Below are 26,886 nucleotides of genomic sequence, written 5' to 3' on the forward strand. Positions count from 1 at the left end.
TGAAATGAGGTTTTTGGAAGAAGATGATAGGTTTTTGTGGTTAGTAATGTCTAAAATATTATATATTTTTGTATATAATGTCCTCCTATATTATGGGGTAGATGTTTTTATGAAAGAATATGATAGGTTTTTGTGGTTAGTAATGTCTAAAATATTATATATTTTTGTATGTAATGTCCTCCTATATTATGGGGTAGATTTTTTTACGAAACTTTTTTTAGTAAAGAATTTTGTAAATGGGGGTAAAGGTGTTAGGGTAAGAGTTTGATGAGGTCTTGGTTCTATGTGACCCTTTCTATGTAAATATAATTAGTTAATTAATAAAAAATCAATATTATTGACCAAAAAAATAAATTTATTTTATTAATTGAAATAATAAATAAAATATATACTAATTATTAAAAAAGAAAATATTAAATTAATATAAATATACTAACCATAATAAACTATTCATAATTTTTACTTTAAATTTAATATTTTTGTTAATTTCATCTTGCCTCATTTTTTTAAGTTGAAAAACTTAATATGTCAATTTGTTTTTGAAATATTAAGAAGCCAAAACAAGGGGGTTGGCCCTTACAAAACAAATAGGTAGACTACCAGCATATCATCATCCATAGAAAGAATCACCCCTTAACCTACATTAACACTCCAAAAATAACAACTAATAGCAAAGTAAAAGCATATGAATAAGTAAAGAAACTAACAAGAATCCTTCTAAGAGAACTTGTAGCCAAAGTACTAAAAGTAAAGTGTTTTTTAAGCAAAGGCATCATAGCCTTAAACTTGACCAAGTCAAAAAACTAGCAAAATTAGGAACACAAAACCATAAGGATACAGGGCACTAACTAGGCTTTCCCTCATTTTCTCCCTTAAGGAGGATGCTCACCCAATATTTTGCCAGGAACCCAAACAACAACTTGGCATCCTCCTAGCTCAGGTCCTCCTCCTGGCTATCCTTCAGTGGATGTAGTTTAGTAGGCATCACATGAGTCACCTTGACGGTAAATTTAGATAGCAAGTTGAACCTATCCTCTAGGACCTACACTTTGTCTCTTAGCTCCTTAACCCCCAAATTTAGGGCCTCTATCATTTCCTCTAGTTTTCCTCCCAACTTGTTCATCTCCCTACCCTAAAACCCGAGAGTCAAAAATAACTTTACTAATAGGAATCACTTGATTTAGGGAGGACACCATCATAGGAGAGGGTGCCTTGTCCACCATCTTTAGGAATTTATCATGCATGAGGTCCACCATATTCATCATGGGGGACTCAAAGACATGGGTCACCTCCTCATCTTCCCCTCTCAAGCCTGATGCAAATGAATCTAACACCTCCACCTCCATATCTCTATTGTCATCCTTTCCCCCATTGTAATTCAATATCTTATGTTTCATCTACTACTTTGGGGGGGCTATATCCTCTAAGCCCTACTCATCCTCCTCCTATGAAGCAGTTGTTGCCATTTTTTGTTTGGCATTCATTTTTACTAGTCTCTAAAACCTCCTTCTACCCTCTCTGACTTCCTCCTCTGAATCCACTAGTTCCTTCTCTTTCCCTTTCTCCAAATTCACATTTTTACCAAGTGTGGTCTTCTCTCTCTCCTTAGGGGACTTGCTAAGTGATGGTTGGGGGTGGGGGGCCTAGGTCCAATAATTCTCAAAGGGACTTAAAGGGAATGGGGGTTATGGATAGCAAGCATATCAACCTCCACAATTCTTGGAGGTAATAGGGCCAAGTGAAAATGGTATAGGTGGAACATTAACCCCTAGTAAAGGATAGTATAATTGGCACTTTTTTTCATTTTTTCGTTCACATCCACAATAGTATCGACCAATTCATGCAACAAAAAGAAAGGATCGGAAAGGTTATCATGATGCCTAAAAATTTTTAGGAGGGGGAAATGATAGTAATAGCAAACTATGTACCTCCCTTCAAGTGTTAGATATTTCATTAGCACCAGACATACCTCATTACATGGCTCCAAAATCTTTTCCCTTAGAAACCCACCATGGTGGTGAATGGGTTCCTCACCTTCTTAGAAGAAGCAATGCAGACTATCCTCATCCGCAACCCTCATTACTTTCTGCCATTTTCTTCCCTTCAACAAAAGTCCTATCAGTAATGCAATAACTTCCTCAGACACCTAGAATGAGATGCCATTCACTGTCACCCATTTTTCCTTCAAGAATTCATGAATTGAAGCAAACAACTCTCATCATAACCATTCATTGCCTCCATGAATGGAATTAGACCACCCTCCTTTAACATGTACCAAGTAAGGGGTTTCCAAGCATTATCCTTAATCTTCAATGGTTCAATATACAGTAGGTTACCCCCCATCTTTATAACACTACACACGCTACTCAAAAATATGTCATTTTTTTATTATCAATAGTTTTCATTAAAAGAACATTTAGTTACTATTTGAAATGAACATATTCTCAATTGAGATTCTAAAAATATTAACATAGTTAACTAATTATTCGTACAATGTAAAAATGTAACTATAATCTCTCATGACATATAAATTGATATATTAATCATGAAAATAGACATAATTTTTTTAAATTTTAGTTATTATTTCTAATATCAAATACTTCAAAAATAGTTTGAATTTTCAAAGGCTTGAATTTTTTTAATTCAAATAATAATTAGAATGTATAAATTAAAATTAAAAAACAAATACTAATCATTTTAATCATTTTTTAAATTTCACCAATTTTAACATTGGATTCTAGCATTTAGTTACATTGCCTTCAATTTTTACTAAGCTGAAAAATTAAGGTTAAAATTTTAATATAAATCTTTTTATTATTAATATTTTACATTAAAAGCGCATTTTTTATTAGCATTTTATATTGTTAAAAATGAACCACATTATTAATCTCAATTGAGTTTATAATTTAAAAAATATCCTATCTGCATTCCTACACTCTTAATGATTTTTTTTATTTATAAACTTAAAATGAAAAATTGAAAATTATAATGAAATTTTAAAGTAAAACAAAATAAATTGAATTTGACATTATTCTATTTTCTTTAAAATTTATAATTTTGTTCACTACAATAATAAAAAATTTCAAATTTGAACGTGGTTGGAAGGTGGCAATAAAAAATCAATATGTGCATTCAAAATTTGACAAAACATTAATTGCAGATTTCAAACTTTTAGACATATTTGATAAATACATTTAAAAATGGATGTAGTTTAATTTTGCTTTGGATTTAAAATATATATATTAAATTGCAGGCACAATTATCAATACATTCATTGTATAATAGAATTCTTTTGTTTTTAAATTAAAAAGTTAATTGATTATAGAACTCTTTAAAAAAAGTTAATTGACAATTCCTCAATTGAAAGATAGAGACATGTATGTATTTTGAAAGCTATTTAGTCAAAGAGAATAATCGAAAACAATAAAAATTTAAGATGAAAGAGAAGAAGGTAGGTACTTTATAAGTGTACAAAGATGGTCAAATAAGCATGCCTTACAATGTCTTGTTTTGATTACGTAAAAAGAGGTTTTAAAGGACTTGAAACCATTAACAAAGTATCAAAGAAATACAAACATAAAAGTTCAGATAATAGAAAGCCTCAGAGAACATATAGAAAAAACCATAGAAATAGGAGGCCCAATAGCTATTCAATAAAAGGGAATGAAAGAAAAATGAAAGGATAGCACCTAGATAGCTACAGGGTCTTTAATAGATCCGCAACTTGGTCTGCCAGAATGTTTATATTTTCTACAGAAGCTTTCATTTCATCTAGCTTTTTCGCTTCCACTCCTTCAGTCTTCTTGGAATTTCCCCTTGTGTGCTTGCTTAGGCCCTAGTCCTCATTTACAATAGGGGAGTCCTGGCCTTTACTTTGTTTCATCTTGTTCAGTGGGGTATTGAAATTATCAGCCACAATCTTCAAAATGTTGCAATTTTGATCTGCCAATTTCTTGACTATTTTTTCCATGTTACTCATTCTAGCATCCAAGCCATCCATCCCTTTTTGAATATATTTTCTTAACTAATCAAGGTTCCTATTTTTTGGTTTCAATTTTTGGCACATGTTTCATCAAGTTTTTAACCTCTTCTACATTTCCAATAACCTCAGAGAGCATATCAATGTATTGCCACAGTGTATGCTCCCCCCTTGCCATCTTGTTGAGCTGATCAAAGTCCCCTGAAATATCTTGCATTTATTGTTTAAGGGTACCAATATCCTTCATAATTGACCCTGGGTTACCCATGATTCCTTTTAGGATCCCCTATTCATCCTCTTCCCTATTATGTTCAAAGTCATCCTCCTACTCCCCCTGTTTGTTTCTATCCAAGTCCACCTCCTTGGGATCATTGATCTAATGCCCTACCCGGAGATCCTTGGATCAAGGATGAAATGTAGGCAAGATTTTTAAAAAAATTACGAGTATAAAAGCACAAGAAAACCATCATACGTGGAACATAAAGATCACAACAGAAGACTAACAAACAACCAACCACCAAAAATCTCCTAGTGTCACCCTTGACCAAAAGCATAAACAAGAAAACAAAAAAGATCAACCAAGCTAAAAGAAAAAATATGACTCCTAAAAATTGGCCAAGTTTGAAATCCTGAAGCCTTAAAATTTCCTAGAATCTTTATCTTAGCTCGTAGAGGTCTGGAACCTATCTCAAAAAACTCATCGCATTTATTAAAACATATCTTAAGTATAAGGAACTATAAATATGTCAACTTATACTTAAATGATATATTTTAAATCCTTAGGAAATCTATTTTGAACTAGGAAGGTGTAAAATCTAAAAGGGTGTCCAAAACCAACTTTCAAAATTTTCTCCAACAAGCCTAAATAGCCCCTGTTCTTTGTGCAAGGCCCACAAACTACCAGTTCTCATGGGAAGATTTGTAGCATGCCCTATGAGGAAGTGCCTTCCATGCAAGGTTGTGCACCATGTCACACAAGAAAGTACCTTTCCAACAACATAAGCTAGTGTTGGGTTTCACATGAAGAAGTGCAAATTTGTGCAAAGAAACTCAACATGCCACATGACGACTTACATTCTCATGCAAGAAACTACAATTTCATATGGGAATCTAGAATACCAAGCTAGAAAATAATAAAGGAAGAAAACTAGAAAAATAATTCCTCTACACCGAGGAGTATTGGATACACTTTTCGAGGCAAGAACACTTGAACCATATCTAAAAGATGGAAAGATGGAAATAACATCTAACCATCTAATCATACAGCAAAGGAAAAGAATAGAAGGGAAACATCATGTAGTACTAAAAGAAACATCGTAGTGAAAAAAAATTAACATCACAATGAGTAGTACAAACAAACTAAGTATGTGGTTCCTCCCAACCGTCAATAGCATCATAAGACCATTGTGGGCCGTAGCCATCCCCTACACATAACGTCCCAAGCCACCAATCAAATTTTTAGTACTATGATAATAGGGATGTCACTACTATAACATGATACAACACAAGCACAAGAAAATCTAACATGCTAGAAGTAAAGCATAAGATAATCCTACAATTAGATAACATCACCTATCACATGTCAATCATCATAATAAAGAAATGCATCAAATCTAACATCATCTAAACATGATGTACAAGCATTCTAATGAAAACATAAATCATAAGGACTCATACTCTAGAACCTAAAGTACCAAGTGAAAACATCCAGCAATGGTTGCACTAGAATGAAGATTGTCTCTATACACAAGTCCCTAGCAATGGTATGGGTAGCTACACCTCCCAACCATGTGGCACCTATACGTCCATACCCATTGTGTTGATGGAGATAATGATCCAACTACAAACACATGCAATGCAACACATTCATGGCTAACACACACACCAGGCAGTATGATGACTAAATCCAAGACATGGACAATGCATAAACTATAGGTCCTGGTTAGACACTCAATGGGCCACTAAGTAGGGGCTGACATCATGGAGAGTCACTTGGCATCAACAAGCCCAAGTTGGTACTGGTAGCTCTCCACTTCCCAATGGAAGGAGCACATCTTGAATCATTTTTATTATGTTTATGTTTTATTACCACCCAATGTTTAAGTTTAGTTATCACTTTTTTACAAATATTTTTCACACCAACCCTCTGGAAATAGACATCAAGCTACAAAGATAGAAGCCCCCTCCATATGTTACCCTACCCTACCCATGCTCATCCAATGATGAGTGCCTGTAGGCATGCAAATTACCAACCCAAACCCAATGATCAAAACTTTTGGAAGTACCACAAAAGGTTGGCCTTGCAAGTCACCCAACAAATATACGTGCATGTACTCGTGTGTGGTGCACCACTATCACAAATATCATAACACAAGTACTAGATGAGAAAATAATGCCAAAAGTCACTCAACTAAAAAACAAACTCAGGAGGATAGATGTAACATGCATCCCAATACAACAAAAAAGTGCAGTAAGGGTCTGACTAACATCCAAATAGATAATCTAAGTCCACGACCCAACTCATGCCAAGAAAACTTGAGAAAACTAGGCAACATGCAAAACAATGTAAAAACCCCAAAATAGGGATTCATATAGTTGCATTGATAAATTGCATTCATCATAAAATAGAAAATACCAAAAATATATCTCTTTTGTGGTTACTTTATTTTCAATCAACATACAAATCAAATAGATTATCCAAAATTGTTCAGAACCATCAAAGGCCTACTCATTAACATACATATTTATCTTTAATTGAGCATATTTTAGTACATTGCAACACCATAGAGAACCTTAGAGTTGATCCTCAATTAGCTTTTCAAGAGATAAGTTGGAAAGGATTCTTTTCATTCAACACCATGCAAAATGATAGCTCAATAGAAGTTGTGCTAAGAGGGCCTACAAATAATTTAGATAAGAAAAAAAAATTGTTATTTTAAGATTGTACAATTTTTGGAAGTTCAAAAAAAAATTCATCTAACATTGTTAAAGGGTGTGCAAGTGCATTATTTTGAAAGAGTGTGCTTCTGCAAGGGTACACTTTTCTACATTTGATGCAAACTAGAAGATCCTAATCCACCCTCTCCATTTCAACGAGCTGTAAGATCTTCATATAGTGAACCAAAGTTCTTAGAACTCAGTCATTTTTGCAAGCCTCATGGTGACAAAGGACTACCAAGAATTCTATGACTTCCATTCCAAATTTCATCATCTTTAGTTCCACCTCCGAACCTACCTCCACCCATCATTCCACAAAATCCTCCACCGATGGTCTATTTTGAAAACATAGTAGATTCACCAATCAACTTGCAAGGTACACATAATGACCTTCCCAATAATCCTTATAAATTATACCCAAGGTTCATCTATAGAGAAATATGAACAACTAAGGACCATATCAAAGTCCTTAAAGAAATATGCAATTGAAAGAAATCTCAATAGGAGAATATGGTCCTTTGTTTATTCTCATACTCATTGGGAGAAGTTGTCTTTAATTGGTACATGAGTTTTTCGCCAAGATGTATCCAAAATTGGGCCACCTTTGAAAATTTGTTCCCTGAGAAATTTAAAACATTTGTCAACCCGACTGTGATGCATCATCAATTCATGTCAATCAAAAGGGATCCTATGGAGACTATTTCACATTTTAATCATCACTTTCACATGGCTTACTGTAAGTTGGAAACACCCTATACTATACTAGTTGAAGTTGCAAAATCCATATTTATATAAATGCTATGGACCATCTCACTACTATCTTCCTACAAAGGCTACTTGTTGCAAACATCAACACATTAGAAAAAGTATTCAAAGAAGCAATTACCTTTACCAAGCAAGCCAATCTATGGAGGAGGATTGATGGTTCCATATCAAGCTACTACAATGATACCAACATATCCTACTAGAACACAAGTGATGCCTACTTAATTCATTTGAATGAATCCAATCATATTACAAAAAGCACCAGCTATACAAATTCCATCCATAACTTACCCAGGATATGAACCTCCAAAAGATGCTTTCTTTGAGAAAAAGGTAGCAACATCCATTGAAGCATAAAATAATGTCACACCTAAGATTGGCCAAATGAAGAAGGCTATGTCTCATATTACTGATGAATTAACGTGCTTGAGGTTGTTGTAGGGGAAAAATAATAACTTTCAGAGAATGAATGTAGGCCCTTACAACAACAACTATGCTTAGAACTATGACAATAGTTTCAGTAGCAATAAAACATGAGAAATAACAATGCAGGGAACAATTACAATCCTCCATATTGCAACAATAGTTTTCAAAGGAAGAATAAAAAATGGAATACTCATCCAAATAATGGAAGCATCCCTGCTGATAATAACAAAAATGCTCACTTTATGGCATCAACCAATATGATAGTAATCAAAATGTACCTAACGATGGAAGCTCATATTTCAATGGAAATCACAAAGTGAACTAGAATTCAGAAGGAAATAATAGTGAGTCTCCTATGCAATATAATGCTATGATGTTAGAATCTTACAAAATCCTAAAATGGAGAAACTGGCTAATGAAGAATTCACTTTTCCATTCATTCAAGAATCGGATCCTCAACCAAAATAGATGCTAACTTTTCAAAATGGCAATCAAAATAATTATAATTTACATAACTAAAGGGAACCCATGACTAATCAGATTTCTCCCATCTTCCAGCCAATGCCTCCTGATCCAAGAGCTAATAAAAATCTAGTACCTACCAGAGCACCCTACATTAGGGAAAAAATCAAAATCAAGGGAATGTGCCTACAATCCTAAAGAATCTTGTATGGGAAACTAAAAAGTATAGTGTAGTGGAAGATTTAAAGAGGACCAAGGCTAATATCTCCATGTTTGATATGCTACAAAATTTTCATAATCAAAGGGAAGCATTAAAAAAGACTCTTAATTATATAAAGGAAATTCCTAATGCAAATATAGTCCCACAAAAGATAGCATCACAACAAGTCAACACTTCTGAGGCAACTCCTACCGTGTATAATGACAAGGCTAAAGTGCCTCCTTTCTTTCTCAGTATTAGAATTTTTGGAAGAAAGCTACATAATTGTCTTATAGATTTAGGAGTGTCTTGTAATCTCATGCCACTTTCGATAGCTCAAAGGTTGGGAGTCAATCCTCAACCCTCAAATCGGATAGTGATACAACTTGACAAGATGGAAATGAAAGTTATCGGGGTATTGAAAGATGTTAGAATACAATTAATTGTAGACCTCTGAATTCAAGAAATTATAGACATACATGTGATGGAGATACCAGAAACATATAGCTTCTTACATAGTAGAGCATGGACAAGCTACTAAGGAGGATGATTCCCAGTTGATTTTACTCAAGTATGGCTACCTTGGAAGGGACTGAATAATAAAATCAAGACTGATGCTAAACCAAAATTGAAAATAATGACTATAGAATATAATGCAGCAAATGAGGTAGCATTTTTTCCAATTGATTTGGGTTCCTACAAAGTAATGGTTGTTGACATAACTTCAGCCAAAAGAATGAACAATCTAATTTAAAAATCTATAATCCCAAAAGAAGAGCTCGTGACTCAGTTTGTAGATAGTGTGGTTACAAAATTATAATAATTAGGTGAAGTAGAAGACCCAAATATTTTAATTCTTCTAGGATTTTTCAAGTTGCACAAAGTTAGTCATTCAGAATTTGAATGCTCACATTGTCAGGAAGCAATTTCTAGGGTACTCACTTAGATAATGCATTTGAAAAATGTTCAAACTCCAAATGAGGTACAAAAGGAAAGTTCAATTTCTACATGCATAATAGAATTTTTGGGGATTAATGAAGAAGAAAAGAAGATTCAATTGCATCATATAGTGACACTTCTTCAAATGGTGGGGGTTTATCTAATCCTCCACCAAGGATGATCAATGTTTTAAGGAGAAGATGTTTTGTAAAAGGCCAAGGTTGGACTTCGGTGGTTGTTCACCCTAGACCCCAAATTGATAAAATCACTGAATTAGTTGGGGATATTCAAAGTTAACGAGAGAAACAGACTACCCTTGTATCAAAGATAAACAATGGAAAATCACTAAGTCTACCATGTGAAAGCTTGCAATGGATCCCAAAGAAACAATCTTTTAAAACTCAAGTAAAGGAAAAGTTGTGTACTAATAAACACAAGTCTAGAAAACCCAAAGAACAATTAATTTGGACACTCATGTATGATGGCTCTAAATGAAAATTAGGAGCTAGTCCAAGCATTGAATTAATTAATCCCAAAGGTAGGTCTTTTTTATGGAACATATCATTTACAATTTAGATGTACTAACAATGTTGTAGAGTATGAAACCTTGTTTTGCATACTTCTCTTCACATTAGAGAAATATTTCAAAGCTCTCATAATTGAAGGAGACTCTCAGTTGGTCATTAGATGGTAAAATCAATCTATTATTGCAATGATAGAAGATTAGCTGCATACCAAAAAAGAGTTTGGGAAATATTGGAAAATTTGAGGCCTTGAACAGAAGATCCATTCTAAGGAAGAACATAGTATTCGATGCCCTTGCCATTTCAAAGATAACAATAACAAAGAATGAAAAAAATATGAATCAAAGATAACAAATACAAATCACAATCAAAGCTTCTAACTTGCACAGGTAACAATTGCACACAATTAAAGTTTAGTTTGAATTATTTATTTCTATTCTCTTTTCTTTCAAAATAGTACTACACAATAAAGTTATGCTTGCACAATTTCTCCAGAGCTCTCTTACATACAATAAAAGATAATTTTTAAAATTAAAGGGCACTCCTTTATATAGGCAAAGAAGTTGAGAAAAAGGAGAAAAAAGTGGGAGCAACTCAACCAACTTTAACCAAGTCTAACTAACAAGAGAAATTATTAGATTACACATCATAAGGACATATAAATTTTTTTACATTTAATTACACATTTTCATGTAATACATCCTCTTAAATCTACAAATGTAAAATAGAGAATAATGAAGACAAAAAATAAGAGAAGCAATCCTAAGGATTGTTTTTAAGTGCCTTGAATTTGATGATAACATCACGCATTGTAGGAAGATCTAAAATCTCCATCATCTTTGATATAGCTTCTATTTTCACACTGATCATATATTGATTTCACAATTTCACAATTTTCCATAAGGGAATCATGTAAGTATTTTGCTAAGGATTCGTACAAAGAAAACTTATTCATTGTATGAAAACCAAAATCTTTTAAATCTAAATCAGCATTAACTCTGACTATATAATTTGAAGTCATTTCTATAATTGCAACTAAATTATCATGCTCATCAAGAACTTGACATCCCATTTATTTCAAGTCACACATGATCCCAGTTTCTATTGCTTGAAAATCTACTAAGATTATATGGAACTTTGTTACAAGTTTTCTTAGTGTTTCTTCTTTATAGACCATAAGTGTGTGACATCTATAGAACATTTCACAAGGCTGAACAATATCACATGTGACCATGGCATCCAATCAAATTTGGAAATCTCATCCCAATCACTTAGAGTTTATTTCAAGGTATTACCTTCCTAACTCAAAGATGCAATCAAATCATGCAACATTTCTTGAATCTCTCTAATACGTTAAATAAATTTAACTACATTTGTGATGGCTTGAACTCCTTCAAAGAAAAATTCTCTAAACCAAGTTTTTGTTTCTTCTATGATCTGCTTCTCTTGAGGTGTCTAAGATATAGTGGTTATATGTTGCAAAGACTACTATTCAATAACTTCATTCAGGCAAGCAGCTTCTTTCTAGAGCTATTTCTTTTTCTCCCACAACTCATGATTACTCTTTGATACATTAGCAAGTGCATCATGAGAATTTTGTAGACAATTCAAGTGTTATTTCTTACTAAGTTTGATTTTGGTGAACTTTTAATTTGAACGATTAATTTTTTTCAACCAATTTGTCGACCAATGCTTCAAGTGCAACCTCCACAAACTTAGTTTTATTAGAATCAAATATGATCCTTGAAACAATCTTATCTTTAAAATATGTAGACTTGGTTTTCTTAATAGGAAGATTATCCGAGGGTAGTACAATCTTCCTTCTCTTCATAGTAATTTTTCCCAACCAAGTAGGAAAACTAAAACCCTTATCTATTGATTCAAGACTAGAAACAACCATCGACATTGATCTTGATTATTTTTGTAGTGACTCCACAAGCTTTGGTTTGTATTGTTTTACCAAGAGGTGTCTATTGAGAAGACTCTATCATGAAGGCTTCAAAACTAGCTATTGAAGTTTCAAGTTGAGAAAATTGACCTTTAGTGAATGTTTGAAAATCCTCAAACATATTTCTCAAGTTCTCACATTACTTAGTTGTGAGAATAGGAAGAGCTTTTAAAGAGATGGGAAGCACCAATGTATTTGCTTCTAAGGAAGGAATAGTAGATGTGAAAATAGTGGGGAATGAATCCATGTCATCATCTATGATACCAAGAAAATGTGTTTCCTCAATGGATGGACCTTGTTGATTTATTGGTCATGGAGGAGATAACCTCTCCTTCTTCATCTTCATCAGATTCTTCTTCAAATGCAATTTCCTCTTCATTAGATTCTTCTTTAGATGTAGTTTCCTCTTCAAATTCTTCCTCACCAGACTCTTAAGCTTGCGTAGGTGATAATGAGGGTTCTTGAAATGACTTAGACCCCTTTCCACCTTTTAACTTAAACTAGAGAGATTGTGTTACAACAAAAGAAGATGCACCATCTTTTCTTAAGATTTCTAGCTAAGATTTCCTTTCAAGCAGTCCAAATTTCCACAATCTAACCTAAGTTTTGGATTGACTCTCTTGAGACCTTTGATCTTCAACCATTTTTTGGTATTCATTGAGATGTATTAGAATCTATCAAAAATGGATATACCTTCTTTTTGCTACCACTATATAGGAAATGGATATTTCTTATCAAAACCAACACAATGGTATTCTAGATCAAGAATATTACCATCATCCTCAATCTGAAGATTAGATAGAATTTCAAACATGTTAAAATCAATAATTAATTGTAAGATAAGCCTGAAGTAGTCCATTTTCATAATATCTAGCTCTATCTGCAGGTCAATCCATATGTCCTCTATGCAATGGACATGAGCAAATGTCCTCTTAATCATTGAATGGATCCACTAATAATTAAAATCAAACCTAGCCTTGAACCTTTTTAGTGTGATAAGTTGAATTTTTTTCTTTGATATTATTTTTCTTATAAACTAAATTGATTGTATATTGACCAATTACCAAGGGTTTGATTATACTAATACCAAAACCTAGCCTGTGGAGAGAATTCTAATAAGACTATACCTCCATGAGTTGTCTAGCTAATTCCATTAGCATGATCATATATGTAGCATATCTTGGTAGAGTATATGGCTTTCTTTTGAAATAACCAACACTCAAATAAGCGAAAGTTGGAAACTATAGAAAGATAGCACCAAATTGGTTAACCTTGTTCCAAGATTCATCTAACACTCACTTTATTATCAATTATTTTAGATTAAGGAAAAAATAGGTTTTGAGGGATCCTGAAACTCCTTACAACAACCAGAAAGATATACATTAAAGAATCCCAGGTTTTACAAGGACCTGGAACCTAAGTTTACAAAACAACAACAAACCAAGTTTTACATGGACCTAGAACCAACATAATGAATAAAACAATGATCAACACTAGGTTTTACAAGGATCTAGAACCTAAAGCAAACAACAATGCAAAGTTGAAAATGAAATAAAAATTTGGAAAACCAAGACCAACTACCCTACCAGAGATTGGAACTAGTAACTAGATAAGTTCTTTAATAACCTTTGCTAAGTGATTGCCACCTTCCATTGTACCCTATAGGATGTCTTCTATAGCAAAGGTAGGAGCCTCACTAGAAGCTTTCTTCATGCTTTGTCTCATTCTTTTACTAGGGCCTCCCAGAATCTTGACATCAATAGAAGTAGGGGACATAATCTCCTCATTGCTCCTTTTACCTAAACTAGAAACAACAAAAAATAAACTAGAAGTCACCATCTCTATACTTTGCCCACTATCTTTAACCAATTGGCAAAGTTCCATTTCATAGGCCTTCAACTTTTCAAGGATATTCCCTACTTGGTTCTCCAACTTGACTCTCTTCATTTTTACATCATCCAATTCTTTATGGATTTCTCCCATCATTTTTTTTAGAACAATAATTTCATTGTAGAGCCATGAGTTGACCTAGAGAGTAGGGATAACCTTAAGAAACCCCTTTTGAAAAAATGCCTAAAATATTGGTGAATCCAACATTTTGTGGGCAGGAAAATTTTAATGTCAAGGGCAATTTTTTTGTTCCATGTAGGGAAATAAAATATTATATTTTGGCAATTTTTTCTTGCCCTAACAAAAATCATTTTAAATGTGGCAAATTAAAGATTTTTCTTGCTAACAGATAAATAAATTACCGCTATTTTTTTCCTTGGAAAAAATGAGATTGTAATGTCAGAGGTGAATTACTTGTTTTGTAGGAAAATGAATAATAATGGTCTTGGCTAATCTTAAGTGATAAACTAAGTTTTTTTTTATCTGAGAGTGAATTTGCAAGTGTATTGGCTAGTGACCATTAGTAACCAACTATACTGACTAGTGTGCTTTCTATTATTAATAACGTTAGTGTCACCATTGGCTAGTGACCAATTGTATTGACTACTGTCTAGTGTAGTGTCTATTATTAATAATTTTAGTGTCACCATTAGTAATTACCAACTTGGCTACCGTCACTTTCATATCTTTAATACATTAGTTTTATTGATCATTGATTAATTAGAGATCAACAACAGAAGATGCATTTCAGGTCCAATTGCTTGAAAAGACCTGAAGTGACATGAAAATCTCTTAAATGGAGACACGTGGCAAGTTTTACATAGAAACCATTAACTAGAATATAGTGAACATCACATCAAGATTAACATCATAAATTAGATACTGATAGTTACAATTATTATATTCCATTTACAGCCACCTTGGTAGGCACTCTGATTGTCGGACAATAATGTGATTACATTTCCCACACTTACAAATTACTAGCAAAAAAAAGATATGAAGGATCACGAATGGAAAAAAAATCAATGCACTTGCCATTAAAGAGTCTCTTCAATTCCCCTTTCATTATCATTTCTCAAATTCTTGAATCTCAATTTAGTTTGCAGAGTTTCTTAGTTTGCGAAGTTTCTCAGAATCTAAGGTTTGTAATTGTCATGGATACACTAATTTGGTTTAAATGCACCACAATGGGTCTGCAAAAGCTCTTTTTGGGTATGATACCTAAGGATGTCCTGGACATGGTTTGCAAGGAAGATGCCACTGGTCATTTTATTTTCTCTTCTTTGTTCATGGTCCTAGGCCAAAAATTCTTAAGAAATGGGAAGAGGTACCATGTGTCCATATATATTACCTCCTACTTCCTCGCAGCTCTTTTGGACCTTGGAGACAATCAAGAAGACATCTTGATGCTTCCACATAACATTTTTAAGGAAACATTCTTCAAAGATGATGTCAAAAATTTTATAGTAGCGGAGAAGTTACCAAGGTTGGGCATTGGCATCTCTTTTGCAGACATAGTAGACAAGTGTTGGGAGCAAGGCATAGGGAGCATTGCACAAAAGCATCCCTTCCCACTCGACATGAATGAATGCCAATTGACTTGCCATTGAAAGTGGGCATGGCTCAGGAGGGATGTTTTGTGGAAGTGGATGTTGTTGGATGATATTAGTGACACCAACTTCACATGGCTACATGAGTTCAGTGATATTATCATCTCCAAGAGATTCCTTGTGGAGGGGCTTGAATACCTTTCTGATTAAAGATTTCAAGCCCTCATCCTGTTGATGCTCCTTGTTCCCTGGTTCCCTACTTCCTTGACCCTTATCCTTAGGGAAAAAAAATGTTTTAAAGACATTTTTTTTTTTTGGGATTGGACCTTGCCCTTGAATGTAAATTGCAAAATAGTAAATTCAGGCTGATTTAATCAACTATTTTGAATATCTTCTATGAATCTATATATTGTAGAAACTCAAATATAATCAATAGTTTTTGGCTTTGCAAATAATTGTTCCTATTAGTCTACAACTCTATTTTTGGTTGCTTAATGCACTATTCAAATGTTAGTCTATGAGTCTGTTATAGAAAATTAACTGTTACAAAGTTAGAAATAAAAAAAAAGGTTTTGAAAATCCCTTTATAGTTTCATATTTTATTAATTATTTATAGTAAAAAAATTATTTAATTGAAAACTATCCAATTAAAATTTTTAATATGTATATGTATGTCCTTTAAATTTCAAAACCTATAAAATTTGATAATAAATGAACATAGGGACTAGGGTCATGCAAGTTAATAGTTATAATAGTTTTAACTGTTATTAATTTATTTTAAAATATTAAATAAATAAATAACTAGTTTGTTAAATTTAAACTTATGATACATGTAACATCATGATCGTGAATCATGATTTTTGAATCTTGATCATGCAATTTAAATTGTATAAATAACATTGAAATTTGATTTGAAAATAAAATGTTCAAATTATAACTTATATATAAATGTTCATATAAAATATTGAATATTAATTTATTTATTCATTACTTCCTATTTTCAAATCTAACTTTATTTAAATATCATGATCATCATAATGTTTTTTAAATTTTTATCATATTTTGAATTAAATGAAAAATGCCAAGGTTATTTAAATTGAAATTAAGTTATCACTTGTCATTATCAAGTTGAAGCAATTTAGCGACTATTGATTATAATCTTTCTTATAGTTATGTTGGAGTCCCAACTATTGATTAAACTAAAAGAAAGATTGACAGCATGAGATAAATTTTGAATCAATGTGAGAAATGTTTTTTCATGTACCCAAATTCATCTAGAATCATGACACATGTCCGGTCAGTGCAATGGTCAATTAAGTAACAAGTGTTAGGACTCGGTTATTAATAATTATGCTTAGTCTTGTTTCTTAGTTAATCCTAACTATTAGTCTATTAAGTAAAAGATAGATCAATAGCCCGAGATGAATTTTGGGTAAATTTTGGGAATGCTATCATTGTTGTCATGAAACATCTAGAATCGTGACACGTGTTAAGGTCACATATCCATTACAAGTATCACAATTCTGGATGACTCTTGACAACAATGATAACATTCTGCTAGTACTACCATAAATCGGGACACATGTAGTCCAAGATACTTTCTTATAGTCATGTTTGAATCTCAACCATTGATTAAAATATAAAAGATTGACTCCTGAGACAAATTTTAGATCAATTGGGGGAATATTTTCCCATGTGCCTAGATACATCTTGAATCATGACACATGTCTAGTCATTGCAATGCTCGATTAAGTGTCAAGACTCAATTAATAATTATTATTTTTAGTCTTTTAAATTTTTTATTAGTTAATCATGATTGTTAACTAAAAGATAGATCAACAACCTGAGATGAATTTCGGATAAATTTTAGGAATGCTATCACTATTATCAAGAAACATTCAAATTCGTGACACATTTCAAGAATGCGTGTATGTGTCAAATGTTACAATTCTAGATGACTCTTGACAACAATGATAACATTCCTCAAAATGACATAAAAATCATATCAATTATTAAGTTTAATTTTTATTATTTAATTTATTTAAAATGTACAAATTTCAAAATTTAAAAGTATATTATTGTAATTAATTATTATATTTTATTATTATAATTATGTACATTATTGAGTCTTGATGTCATTTACATATACATTGTACATAGTATTAGTAAATTACTTTAAACCATTAGTTACTTGATACTTACATTTTAATTTTTAACTATTAAATTCTTATATTTTTAGACTATGAAGTTCATTGTTTTTGAGAGTCCGATACTATAGGGTTTTCAAATTTCAACTTTTCAAAGACTCTAACTAAATTCCATTTTCTATTCTAAAGACTGAAAGTTTGAAACTTGAGTATCACAGGACAACACCAATTATCTAAGTATCTACTAGCACCAGTATTATCAAATCTTGAATCTCGATTTTGGGTATTTAAATTTTAAAAAAAAAATTGTAGTGCAATTGCAGCAATAGAAATCTTGATTCTTACTATCTTAGATTTACACTTTAAAAAAAATTTAAATAGGGCTTGAAGGAGAATTTTGTGTACTAACTAGTAGCATGCATGGGAAAAGAAAAGTCAAAAGCTCAATACAAGTGCAAGCATAAAGGAAAAGAAAGAGATTATAGAACTCAGACAAGTGCTACAAACCCCAAGTTTCACCAATGAATGTCATGATATTTTTTATCCTATTATCCATGGAGATTTGGGAATCATGGGAATTAGACATTCATTGTTTAATAAGTGGAAAGATCCACAAAAGGGGAGAAATTATTTCAAATATAAGAAAAGTATTGGTGCACATACAAATAAACTAGTTGCTTTGGTTAGTGGATTAGCAAACCTCACTGTACCCAAAGTATTACCTTGCCCTAAATTTGTAATGCTCTACACTGATAATTATGATGAAAATAGAAAAGCAATTATAAATCAAAGCACTTAGGAGGAAATTTTATCCATAACTAAGAGTGATTTTTTCACTTTATTAGACCTAGGGCTAAGGTTTAAACCAAAAAGCTTTAATGAGCACATTGACTTAGATAAACTAGCATATGCTTATGAAAAACTAGATAGAGTTTTTCAAGATTCATATATTAAGGGTTTATTAAACTTAGAGTCATCTACTAATCATACTAGTGTTACTATTACACTAGACATAGACCATAAGCCTCCTTATTAGTATGATATTTTTGTGTCATGGGTTCATAATACTATTTCTTTGTTATCATTTTTTCTAGGATTAGATAGTAGCAAGGAAGTGGGGACCATTATTCTTGAAATGATTTATAATATCCATTGTCAAGGTTAGTTAGTTGAGATGGTAGAAGTAAGATATAATTATGTTCAGCACATTGTTGAATCCATGCAAGAACAATTACTAATGATTAAACAAAATACAACTGCAGGAAAGATGAAGAGATTTAGGTTCACAAGTTACTTGTGATACCTTCTTTTAGCAAAGCATGACCTAATATTTGAGAAAAAGAAAAACAAGCTTGATATTAAGGTCTATAAATTTGATTAGAAAACCCAGAAGAAATCAGGGACTCCAAGTCAATTATATGAGTGGACACATAAGATGAGGATGACTGCTAACAATAATAACTACAACCATTTGGTAGATTTCTTTTTGGCACCTATTTACCAAAAAATTACAGGCACTTTGATGCCTAAAGTGCATGTGTCTTGTAAGGATTGCATTCATCTAGGAAATTAAATTCAATTGGCTAACTGGTTCTTCATGGAAGACTACATTGTGTTAAGGTTTTACGGTTTAGTGATTCAACTGTGCAAACTTCCAATGCATGTTATAGAAAGGGTTTTTGTAGATGAACTTTTCACTGGACATCAAAAAAAAAAAAAAATTCCTTCCTTGCCTTTCGCAATTGGAGGTCTCACATTTGAAAGAAAGGCTTTCAAAGTGGCAAATGAATTGGTAAAAGTTTTTGGCTTTGATTTTATCACTCATTTGAATTGTGATCCAATGAACATAATAAAAATAAGACTTATTGCCAATGGGAACTCTACAAGAAATATCAAAATTAGGAGATGCCATTGATAGAAAAGTTTAAAAACATGGATTTGTGGGATGAGATTAAGAAAGAGATGGAGAAACATGCAATAGAGAATAATATTTCAATATAAGAATTGTCATCCCAAATTATGACATTGAACAAATCAAAGCCTTTGACATACTTAAATTTCTACAAGAAAAAATCTCAACCTTGTAAGAGTTCTATGTCAAAAGCAATTAAAGAGGCATACAAATCTGAATTATGGTGTCAAACCAAGATGACTAATTTTTGGAAAATGAGGAAAAATTTGGGTGAACCAAAGACCTTAGCAAGTTTTGAGGAGGAAATTTTCAAAAATTATTGAAATAAAGAGCATCCAACTATAGTATACAAATTTAGCATTTGCAGTGATAGTGATAGTCAAAGAAAGAAGGACCTCGAGTTTGGTGGAGACATTCAAGCTACTTAGGATCCTAGGTCGACCAAGCATATTATTAATCTTCAAATGAGGGATTCTATTAAACAAATGTATGATAAGGGGCAACTATGATACAAAAAATGGGTTATGCAAGTATAAGGCCCATTGGTGCAAGTGTTGAAGGGATTTGAAATCCAATTGCAATACCAAACCCACCCAAAAGTGGAAGTAAACTAGTCATTGGAATCTCCCATGAGATTGAAGATGATTCATCCACAAAGGGAAAAAAACATTATACTTCTACTTCTGAAGGTCATCCCAACACAAAAAATTTTAAATCTTCAAATCTAGTTGTAGTTGATCCTACTAACACTTGCACTGGCACTAGCATGGGTGAAACTTGTGCAAAAAAGAAAAAAATTATGACAATTACAATGCAAGCAATGTCAGTAGTTACTTCACAAATGTATGCACCAGTAGCTTCTATACAAAACCCTGAAAATATTCCTAAAGCACTAGGATTTGGAATGGGCCATCTTTAGTATGTTGAAAATCCTCAAAATACAATTGTAGGTGGAGTAACTATAACTAGAGTTGGAGGAGCATACAATAATACAATAGATAATTCACCTTTTAAACACTCAGTTGTATCAACAAACCCAAATTTTAGTTTAAATGACTTTGCATCAAAGTTTGATCAGACAAGCAAAAGAAATAGGCAAATTATGAAGACTTTGAAAAGTGATGTAGTTGTTGAACATTAGGGATAGTTGTTGAACATTAGGGATCTAGTAACAACATATTTCCAATATAGGAATCAAACACCAAAATGATGTACTTAATGGTTATTATTCCCCTACCTAGAGATAATAATCCACTAGAAAATATAATAAATCGTAATGATGTACAAGTTATATAGATGAAGGTGACAGAAATACAAAAAAAATCATTTATCTACTTTAAAACATAGAGCTCTAAATCTCGAATATCAAGCCTTACTAAAGGTAGTATGAAGTTAATAGAGGAAAAGGAAATTTTGGAGGAAATGGTCTCCTTCCTCTCTTCTTTGATGTCCTTAGATCCTAGTATTGATTTTCCTCATCAAGCTGAGTTGTTGGATTTTATTCCTTCTTTGGTTACTGAAAAGAAAAATAGAATGTTGTGTGCTATACCTAAGGAAGTGGAAATGCATAAATTTTTTTGGTCATTAGGAGGGGATAAGCCACTAGGACCGGATGGTTTTCCTATGTCATTTTTTTAGAAAGTTTGGAAACAAGTTGGAAAGATGCGTGTGATGTTGTAAAAGAATTTTATGGGACTAAGAGGATGATGAAGGAAATTAATTCAACTTTCCTATGCCTTATTCCAAAGAAGTTTGGTGCAGATTCTCTAGATCAATTTAGGCCAATCAGTCTCTATAATTCTTTTTATAAAATTATTTCAAAAGTCCTAACTTTAAGGTTGTTGCTTCTGCTTCCTTCTCTTATTTCTAAGTAATAGAATGGTTTTAATCCTAGAAGAAATTTTTTTAACTCTATTATCTCTATGCATGAGAATATCCACTCTTTATCTTTTCTTATAATGAGGGCTTTATCATGAAAGTTGGTATTACTAAAGCCTATGATAAAGTAGAATGGTCCTTCCTTCATAAGAGCTTATTATCTTTTGGTTTCAGTGTCAATGTGATTAAGCTAATTATGCAAAAAATCTCTACTACCACGGTTATTGTTCTAGTTAATGGGTGTTCCTCAAACTTCTTTAAACCTTCTAGGGGGTTGAGATAGGGAGATCCTTTATCTCCTATTATCTTCACTATTATGGTTGATTGCTTCAGTAGATATATTGGGAAATTGGTTTCTTCAGGAGATATCAAAGGTTTGAGGCCCTCTTCTCATCCTCTTATTTTTTCCCATGAAAAATTTGTGGATGATACAATTTTCTTGGGTAAAGCTAAGTTTAGGGAAGCAAGGAACCTCAAAAAGGCCCTCAATCTCTATTCTTCTACTTTAGGTCAATTGATTAACTGGAATTAGAGTTCATTATATTTTATCAATACCCCTATTTCGAGACAAAGAAAGATTGCCAATATTCTTGGTTTCTCTATAGGGTCTTTTCCCTGTATTTATTTAGGACTCCCTCTAGGGCCAAATCCTTTGGATTCCTTTTGGAAAGATCTTATTAAGAAATTAAACAAGAAATTGGTAGGTTGGAAAGGTAATTTATTGAGTCAAGCTGGAAAAACTACTCTTCTTAAGGTTTGTCTCCAAAGTATTCCTATGTATGCTTTGAGTCTCTTTAGGATTCCAGCTAAATATGTTGATACTATTGACAAAATCCAAAGGAACTTTCTCTAGTCATTTTCTAAGGATAAGAAGAGAATGGCTTTAATTGCTTGGGATCAAATTTGTAAGCCTAAGTTGGATGGTGGCTTGGGGATCAAGTATGTCAAGAGTATGAATAAAGCTCTTCTTGCTAAACAAGGTTGGAGAGTTTATCATGACAATAAGGAGTGGAATTCTATTTGGAAACATAAATACGTCTTTGGAGCTCCTTCTTTTTCTAATTTTCTTTCTTATCCTAATGTTTTATCACCCTCTGCTATTTGGGGAGTTGTTTAGGGAGCTAAAGTTATTTTAATAAAATGTTGTATTTGGAAAGTGAGTAGTGGATAAAAGATTAGGATTTGGGATGATGTGTGGACTCTGGATCATCCTCTAATTGAGGATTTTGAGGATAGAATTCATGTAGATAGATGTAAACATACTTTTGGTATTCTTGTGGAGAATTATTGGATTAATAATGAATGGGTTAAAATTAATATGATTTTTTATAGTATCTAGTTAATCTTGAATATTTTTAGCCTATATCCTCGTATTGAAGATAAAATGGTTTTAGGATTAGAACCAAAAGGATTTTTTAAAGTCTCTTTTTTTTTAGATCTGAGGAAAAGGGAATTAGAACTTTATGGACTAAAGCCTGGATTAAAGGGCTTATTCCTAAAATTAACAATTTTTTTTTGGATCTTTCTTCAAAATAAATTTTTAACCTTGGACAACTTGCACAAAAGAGGGGTTTATGTGGTTAACAGATGTTGCCTATGTAAAAGGGATTCTGAAGATCGGAATCATCTTTTCTTAAATTGCAAATATAGCCAAAAAGTGTAGGGTTATATCCTTATCTACTGGAATTTAGATTGGGTTCAACATAATAATATTGATCAATCCTTCCAATGCTAAACATGTCCTTCTAAGGAGGTTAATATTGGTTTTCTGCAAAAAAATTACCCTACCCCATCTTTGGTGGGGAATCTAGTGTTGATCTCAAATTGGTTTTGACAAGTGAGTGTCAACACACTTAAGCCATTTACTCAGTTCATGCCGAATTGGCAATACATGTTGAGTACAACATGTAAATATTAGACCATGCCAAGTTGTAATGAGTGTTGAGTCACTCATGTGCTGAGTCACTCAAGTGCCAAGCAGATAGACCATGTCGAGTGATTCAGGAGCTAAGTAAATAGTTGATACTAAGTAATGCAGGTGCTGAGTCATAGTATATAGAACAATGCATTCTAAGCATCAGAGACTTCATATGCCAAGTGACATAGTTTTGACATTTTTTTTGTAATGCTACAAACAACTATGTAAACCATTTTTGAGCTGACTTAAGATTATATTATGGAGATAAGTACAAATCTATACTTAGATTCCCTATGCAATTACATGCAACCAATTAGAAAATAAGAAGGTTTAAGTGGAAAAATGGATGAATCTCAATCGTAGATTCATACCTAACACTAAGCCACCTAAGTATTCTTAAGGAGGATGAATCCCTAAACTATTTACAATGAAAAAGAGGAGTTAATGGTATGGAGAGTTCAAGGAGCAAACAAGATGGTTTGTAGAGCATTCAAGGTGACTTAAAAGTGAGAGTGAATTGTAGAATAAGTTAGATAAGAATGGAGGATAAAGCAAAGGATACATCATTAATACATCTAATTGTGAAGGATCAATAAGATATTGTGTAGAGGTGATCTTTTATCAGGCAAGCAAGTACCAATCACAGGATCTATGCTGAAACATTTTAACAAGTGATTTTAGTTAAATCTCTTAATAGAGTAGTCCTAACAAGCTATATGAAATCCTTTCATAGGGTTGTTACTTAATTGTAAGTTGAGGTCCTCTAACTAGGCACACTTCTAATAGGGTGTTGAAATCCTCTAACAAGGTGAGACCTAACAATCTTTGTAAGCCTTTAACAGGGTAGATATTTTGCAAGGTAGGTCATGTTCCATAGTAAAATTATTGTAACCTTCATTGGATACACTTTATTACTATAGTAGTGAAGATTTGTGGGTGTCATCCCCACCCCATTTTTACCTTCTCACTTGGAGGGTTTCTAGGTAATCATATATGGTGTTATGTGTGTGAATGCTTACATGGTTATGTGATTTAGATGCATATGTTTTACATGTTATTTCAGTTTATACATGTAACAAATGAATGGTGAAAGTTTTATGGGTCCAAATTTAAACTACTGATTCAACTCCCGCCCCCCCCCTCCCCCCCCCCCCCCCCCCCCCCCCCCAACCCAAAGTTTACTCTTTCCCTTTATAATTCCAACAATTGGTATCAAAACCTTGTTCTTTGAAATAGAAGCTTTGCAGCTTTGAGGAAAGATCTTGAAATGGAAGTCTACAAGTTGGCAAAAACTATTGAGAACCAGGATATTGAAATACATCTCATAATACATCAATTGAATGAAGCAAGAGAGGAACTAAAGAAATCTTGAAGAGAAGGAAAGAGATTTCTATTGTAGAGAATGACACACTATACAGAGAGATAGACACTACCAATCTATTTGAAGATGGTGACTCCAATGAATTGAATGTAGATATTGTATATCTAATGAAAAAGAACAGAATCCAAGCTGAGGAAATCATAAATCTCAAGCTAGAGAAAGAATCACAAGCTATACTGCTATCTGAGGTGACTAAACAAAAGAAGAAGGCTATGGAAGACAAAGCCATGATTGAAGAAGACAAAAGAATTATGGCCAACAGATTGGAAGAGAAATCAACAGAGTTAACCAAGGTCTCCAACATGCAATTGGATAGCCTAAGTCAAATAATGAATGCCAACTATGAATTGAATGTCAAAGACATTGAGATAACTACATTAAAGTTGTAGAATGACTTGAAAAGAGAAAAGGAATTCACTAAAAGTTTCAATAAGCCAAATGAAGCCATCAAATACTTTGATTAGTTATTGAGATCCCCTATACCTAAAAATGATACACCAGGATTGGGCTACACAAGCACCAAAGAAGGAGAATCATCCAAAGTTGTAGAAGAAAGGAACATCAAAGCAAGAACTCAAAACCTACTTGTAATAATTATGGTAAGAAAGGACATACTACTAATGTGTGTCTGAGAAAAAATACAAATTATAATGTCAAGCCTAAGAACATGACTTATTATCATAAGTGCAACAAGCAAGGTCATTAGACACATGAATGCAAACCTAGAACCATGACCACTCAAAGATTTGAAGGTTATTGCTACAACTATCAAAAGTATGGACATAGACCTTTTGAATGCAAATCCAAATCCATGTGATCATCAAACAAGCCAACAAAGATAAGAAATAATGGGAACTCCTACAATTGGAATTATAATACAAGATATAGTTGTCATTATTATCAAGAATATGGACATGTTCCTGAGAATTGTATTAGGACACACTTTAGTGGTAACTACAAAAGGTGGTTGAGTCAAACTACATGTTTTAGCTATTTGAAGACTGGTCACATCAATAAATACTATGCAACTAGGTCAAAGGCACCAAGTTGTGAATTTGATAAAGGTAAAAGCAAGGCAGATTTTGAACACATCAGAGATAAGATGAACAAAATATGGAAAAAGAAAGATGTTTGTAGCACTTCAAATGGAGAAGGGATCACTTCACCCAATGAGTCAAGTGATTACACCTCATCAAACTAGGAAAACAAGAGGTATGTGGGATTAATATTTAAAGATTATATCATGCATAAATTCCAAAAGGATATAGTACTAAAAAGACAATTAGCATGAATGAAGATGCAAGATGTTGTTAGAAATTCATGAAAAATCTTTAAGCTTTTCATATTATTGCCGAGTATGAAATATTTCCTATGTATGTTGAGTGGAATGTTAGTTGATGCCGATTTGCCAGACTATCTAGTGGATGTCGATCTTGTAGTAGCTATCAAGTGGTGGAAACATCAATGGATGCCAAATGAACCCGAAATTGGTTATTGTTGAGCTTATAGTTGTGTAAGAACTTAGCATTTAATGCAAGGTTTTCAAAGGGTATATGATTGATTTGAGCTCATTTCTTCCACATTTTGAAATTGAGAAAGAGCGAGAAGAGTTAGTATCAACCTCAAACTTGTTAGAAGTGATTACAAAAGATTTATGTAGAGATTCATCATTAGTTTAACAAATTTTCGAAGGTATTTATCAAAAGCTAAGCTATGCAATTTTCAATTTTCATAAACCCTAGTTTGACAAGATGGCATCTAGTTCAAAAAATGTTGAAGGGAAAGAAGTTTTGAATGTTCATCTTTTTAGTAATGAAGTAAAGAAACCTATATTTGAGGCCATTTTTGACATCGCCTATAAACGAGACCCTTCTAGCACATTGTCAATGATCCTGCCAAATGTGATAATGGTGCAAGATGTGAGGAAATGCTAAAATTGCAAGATAGGAAGCATTGGTGACATGGAGATAAGAGGTTTGTACAAAAAATTGTGTAAAAATGGTGTTCTAAAGGAAGAATACAAAATTGTTG

This window comes from Cupressus sempervirens, chromosome 5 (genome assembly GCF_028749045.1).
Source record: "Cupressus sempervirens isolate cs-2001-9-10 chromosome 5, ASM2874904v1, whole genome shotgun sequence".
Lineage (NCBI taxonomy): Eukaryota > Viridiplantae > Streptophyta > Pinopsida > Cupressales > Cupressaceae > Cupressus > Cupressus sempervirens.